General features: G+C 30.7%; 1 non-coding gene across 1 annotated transcript; it reads right to left on the bottom strand.

Annotated features, from left to right (window-relative positions):
* Nucleotides 1-354: 354 nt before the first annotated feature.
* LOC116548826 lies at nt 355-457 on the bottom strand. The gene has a single exon (XR_004267549.1). It is a non-coding gene; the product is annotated as a U6 spliceosomal RNA (small nuclear RNA).
* Between the last annotated feature and the right edge of the window lie 6,074 nt (nt 458-6,531).

Below are 6,531 nucleotides of genomic sequence, written 5' to 3'. Positions count from 1 at the left end.
GGATTTAAGTTTTTCAATGACAGGGAAAAAAGTATAGATAAAAATATCCTATCATAAAGGAAATTTGAAGAAGTTCATGCTGAGCATCATTTTAGAGGAAAGTTACTGAAATAGTTTACTTATAGAAACAGTAGTATATTTTAAACGGCTTTTAAAAAATTATAGGCAATAATCTTACTTTTTGATGAGAAGTCTTATGAGTTTAGACACATGGACGCAATTATGTAAACAGCATCATAATCAAGATTAAGAACATTTATATCAATCTCCACATTCTCTAGGGATGCCCTTTTGCAGTCAGCATCAACTTCTAAAAGTACTGATTGGCTGTTTTATTGTTGATTTTTTTTGGTTTAAAATATGGAACACTTTATGAATTTGCATGTTGTTCTTGAGCAGAGACCTTGCTAATCTCCTTATCATTCCAATTTCTGTATATGAGCTGCCAAAACAACACTGTCTATTTTTTTTTTTTATAATTTAAGTTCTGGAGTACATGTGCAAAATGTGCAGATTTGTTACATGGGTATACACGTGCCATGATAGTTTGCTGCATCATCACCCTGTCATTTACGTTAGGTATTTCTCCTAATGCTATCCTCCCCTAGCCCCCGACCCCCTTCTATCCCTCCCATAGCCCTCCATCCCCAAACAGGCCCCATTGTATGATGCTCCACTCCTTGTGTCCATGTGTTCTCATTGTTCAACACCCACTTATGAGTGAGAAATGCAGTGTTTGGTTTTCTGTTGTTGTGTCTGTTTGCTGAGAATGATGGTTTCCAGCTTTATTTCTGTCCCTACAAAGGACATGAACTCATCCTTTTTTATGGTTGCATAATATTCCATGGTGTATATGTGCCACATTTTCTTCATCCAGTCTATCATTGATGGACATTTGGGTTGGTTTCAAGACTTTGGTATTGTGAACAGTGCCTCAATAAACATAGGTGTGCGTGTATCTTTATAATAGAATGATTATAATATGTATATATGATTAGATTATATAATCATATATATATATTATAATATGTATATATAATGTACCTTTATAATAGAATGATTCTAGATCCTTGAGGAATTGCCTCACAACAGACACTTCTCAAAAGAAGACATTTACACAGCCAACAAATATTTGAAAAAAAGCTCATCATCACTGGTCATTAGAGAAATGCAAATCAAAACCACATTGAGATGTCATCTCATGCCAGTTAGAATGTTTATCACTAAAAAATCAGGAGACAGCAGATGTTGAAGAGGATGTGGGGAAATAGGAACACTTTCACACTGTTGGTGGGAGTGTATATGATTTCGACCTGCTTCTGAATACCTATAGTTTTTTTCTTTTCAAAAGTGTCGTATAAGTAGATCTATAAAATATTTGATGTTTTCGGATTACCATCTTTCACTTAGCAGGATACATTTGAGATTACATTTGTGTTGTTGCATCTATTAATTATTCCATCACAAATGTGTACCACAGTTTGTCTATTCATTCTGCAAGAGCCTTTTAATTTTAATGGATTGGTCAAATCGTACCACCACAAATAATGTGGTAAAAAATCATACTAAGATAATTTTCAGGTATTTCATTACATTGCTTTTATGTTTCAGCTCCCAACATAAAGTCACATCTAAGATTTAGATAATGCTTATAATATTTAGGTTATATAACTTATAAAATTAATTTTATTTTATATTTTTAATTATTTAAATATTTAATAACAGCTAATCTAAAATTCTTTAAATTGTTTTAAAATCATTTCAGTTCATTAAAATAATGTGAAAATAATATGAAGAAATATACATAGATGATAGAGAGATTAGACAAATCTATTTTTCTTTCAAAGACAGGAATATGTATATTTTGAACATTCTGACTTATTAAATTCATACATTTTCTAATCGAAATGCTGTTTAACGATTTTCCTTTAGAATATGCCTCAACCAGTATTGTTAAAGGCATGAGATACAATGATTGAAGATGTATTGGTATTATACATGAATTAGTATAACATTTTAAACCAGGTAGAAGTCTTCAGGACTTGAGTGTATTCAATCTAATGCATGCTAGTTAACAGAATTTCTATCAGACCATTATTGGGAAACATTTAAAAATGGCAGGTAGCCAATGATATATGTAATGAAGTTGTTTTAAAATTAATGTATTCTTTTGTCATATTAGATTAGGTAAGTTATACCATCATATAGTACATCTGCCTGTCTGGAAATTGAGCTTCCTTAGAGAAATGCATATGGATAAAAATTTAGACACTTAAACCTTGTTTGCCAAATTATATTATCCACAATAATTGTTTTATACAGATGTTTCTTTCTCAGATTCATATTTTTATTTCTGTTTTCATTATAAAATAAAACATATAAACAAGAAATGATTTTCACTTATAACACTTCAAATAAAGTAAAACATAACCAGTTAAACAGCTTGTTAGATAAACTTTTTTTTGATATTCACCATCTGCGAGGTAAGTGTGACATATAATATCATATATGCTATAAGTATGTTAAAAAGTAAACATGTCAAGTTTTATTGGAATCGAATATTGGATAATTACAGATGATTCCTAATATTAATAATAGGTAAAGAATCAAAGTATTTAAAAACATACTGAGTTCCACAAGATGATTGAATGAAAAAATACATAAAAACAGAAGGAGTAGCATTTCTGTACATCAATAGTAAACACATTACATATAATATGATAAAAATATTATAATTGTCTCAAATGTTACATAAATATGAATATAACAAAATATTTACAAAATGGCACTTGGTAAAATACGAAATTCATGCATGAATAAATAATTATATGCAGTGATGTGAGGACTCAATGTTTAAAACAATTCAGTTACTCAATAAATTCAATGCTATTTCAATCAAAATTCCAGAGACATTTGTTTTTTTTGTTTTTTTTTTTTTTGGCTTTAAAGAACTAGACAAACCAGTAACCCACAAGTCCTTACATTTGTGAAACAGAAAAAAAAAATGGAAAATTGATATATGTTATGTCAGAAATTATTACAAAAAGACATCAAATTATCAAATTAGCAGGTGACTGGGGCATGTTCTGTCTCTCTCCACACACACACATGTATATACACACGTATACACACAAACACACACACACACTATACATACATATATTCATTTAATTAATTGACTATTATGATACTATATAAGAGAATATATATGTGTGTGTATATGTGTGTGTATACACACACACACACACACACACACATATGTGTATATATACACAAAAATTTAACCAGACGTGGTGGTGCACCCCTGTAATTCCAGCTACTGAGGAGGCTGAGGCATGCGAATAGTCTGAAGCTGGGAGGCAAAGCTTGCAATAAGCTGAGATAGTGCCACTGCACTCCAGCCTGGGCAACAGAGAGAGAGTCTGTCTCAAAAAAAAAAACAAAACTATATATATATGTATATATATGTGTATATATATATATATATATACACACACACACACATATGTAAGTCTATTATATACATGTATATTATTTATGTCTATTACACACACACACACACACACACACACACGTATATATATATATATATATATATATATATATATATATATATATTTTTTTTTTTTTTTAGACAGACTCTCTCTCTGTTGCCCAAGCTGGAATGCAATGGCATGATCTCAGCTTATTGCAACCTTTGCCTCCCGGCTTCAGGCTATTCTCATGCTTCAGCCTCCTTAGTAGCTGGAATTACAGGTGTGCACCACCACGTCTGGTTTATTTTTTGTATTTTAAATACACATTAGGTTTCTCCGTGTTGGCCAGGCTGGTCCCAAACTCCTGATCTCAAGGAATCCACCCACCTAGTCCTCCTAGAGTATTAGGATTATAGGCACAGAATACTATGTTGAGCTGCTGGGAAGAAATAATTCCACATATATGACAAAATAAGAATATTTACAATAAATGATTAATATATGTGTCTGCTTCAAATTTTAAGTTAAATGTCACATTAGAAGTTACATGTTTAATATAAAATTAAAAAAACAAAATAGAAAGCTTTGACATTTTGACATTACCTAGCATTGCCTATGGTAATGTTTAGAGTCAATAATGCTCTTATAGTGCTGATTAGACTAAACATGTGTCCAACTTTTGAAATCAATTTTCGAGCAGCTTATTATAAAGTTTGAATCTTGTGCATAAGTCCTCAAGAGGCAGAGTCAAGAAAACCCTGTCTTATTATTTTTAAACTTAAAAACTATGTATATATATCCTGGATGACTAGCAGGAAAAAAATTATATGAATACCTGGTTATTTATTTATGCTATCAAATACTATGAAGCAAATGAAATTATAAAAATAAGATCTATTAATAGCAATATTAACAGACCTAACATTTAACATATTAAAAGTAAAATCAAACTGCAAAATTATAATATTAGCTTTTACATGAAAATGAAACATTGACCCCTTTTCATGGCTCATATATATAATCCCAGTATTTTGGGAGGCCAACGTGGAAGGTTCTCATAAAGCCAAGAGTTTGAGACCTACATGAGCAAAAAAGCAAGGCCTCTATTGCTGAAAATAAATAAATAAATATAAATAGCTGAGCATGGGGGAGCATATCTGTAATTCCAGCTACTCAGGAAGCTGAGGTGAGAGGATTGCTAAAGCCTAGGAGATAGAAGTGGCAGTGTGTTATGGCTGTGTCACGGCACTCCAGCCTGGATTATAGAGACCCATTTCTGAAAAAAATTAAAAAAAAAAACTAACATGTACAATCAACAATATATATTGCTTACAGATACATACCTATCTAGTAATAGCATCAGAAGTTGGAATTTGAGGTTTTATATTGGTTGGTTCTTTATAATATAAGGGAAAGGAAGGGGAACTTCAAACTTACATGTAATATCCTTTTATTTAAAACCTTGGAAAAATATAAAAAACACAGTAGTTTTATATTATTTTGTATATTTTTGTTTGAATATTTTCTAATAAAGCCCCCCAAGATTAATTCATAAATAGAAATTTAAAATATATAAAAGAAAATATGTAAGCAATCACAAAATCCTCCAGGGTTTGTTCCAGACTTTTGTCAATTTTATTTTAGTTATCATGTTATCTTGCTTCCTCTGTTCAGAGACCTCAAAAATACTTTGTTCATTTAGTATTGTTCAACTACTTACCTTTGTTTTCCGCACATTCCACACAATTCCAGTTGCCTGAAAAGCTGAAACACACACACACACACACACACACACACACACACACACACAGTCTGTATGTATATGTGTGTTTATATATATATAATGATATTTTAAGATATTAATACCTATTATTCTCATAAAATGTAAAAGATTATGTTTAACTAATTAAATAACAAAATATAGGAAATAGTACAATTCAGTAACCAGTTCAAAGAGCATTTGAAAATATGTAAGGAAGAGAATGAAAGAAATATTAGAATAAGCTCGCTGAGTTAGGTACAGGCTGGCTATGTTTCACAAAACAATAATCATTTGGGATTACTTATTGCACAATTATTTGCATTTCTAAGGAACAGAAATTTGTAAGTTAGCATTTAACTTCACTAAATCTGAAATAATTAATAGTAAATAGTACACTGAATTTTGTACATTGAATGGTACAGAATAGTCTTCTGGATAATCACTATGTATCCTTTATTATCATACAATTGACAGGAAATGGAACAGTCCTATTTTGCTTATTTCCATGATATATAATGAACCTGACAATATATTTCTTATGTTGTATAAACATACACACCCCATATTGTGCTGCTGCTTCCTTCCTCACAAAGACGAGGATCATCACTTGAACATATTAACTCCCAAATTATCACCATATCTTTGTTCACATTTACAATGTGTTCCATTGAATTTTTCTACTTTAAATCTTATTTCCTCTCTTTCTCTCTAATATAAGATTTTGAAGAAAAGGACAGATGTGAAATTGTGTCAGTGCCCCATTTCCCCAGGAATTATATATGCTACTTATTTTATATTCAGTGGCTACAAATACTTTGCTATCATTTAAAAATATTTTCATAAAGAATGAATGTGATATAAATTTTTAATCATCTGGTAAAGATAATTTTTTAAAAACTTTACCAATGCCACTTTATATTTTCAAAATAAAATTGGGAAAAGTTATTATTCGTGTCAATTTTAATTGTTTTCAGTGCTCTTTAATGTACGTGTCTTACTATTTTGTCTTTTACTTTTCATTTATTAGAAATCTGAAAATAGATGTTTTGCACATTATTGTATGGCTATACTTTTGGGTCTGCAGAACAAATTAGAAACTTCACATAGAAGTATTGAGTACTTGTCTAGATGCACAGCCTTATAAATCACTTACCAATAGAATACTGCCTTTACTGAGAGAAACTATCTTGTTGCCTCTTGTCTCAAAATGCCTTCTAAATTGCTTAGAGGAGAACTTTTGTTGCTATATGGGAGTAAGGCAACCCTGATTGCAAACTGGAATTCCTACAAAAG

This window comes from Sapajus apella, unplaced genomic scaffold (genome assembly GCF_009761245.1).
Source record: "Sapajus apella isolate SASKATOON/1434 unplaced genomic scaffold, GSC_monkey_1.0 scaffold5, whole genome shotgun sequence".
Classification (NCBI taxonomy): Eukaryota; Metazoa; Chordata; class Mammalia; order Primates; family Cebidae; genus Sapajus; species Sapajus apella.
Note: the sequence above shows the minus strand (reverse complement) of the source record. Positions and strands in the feature narration are given on the sequence as shown.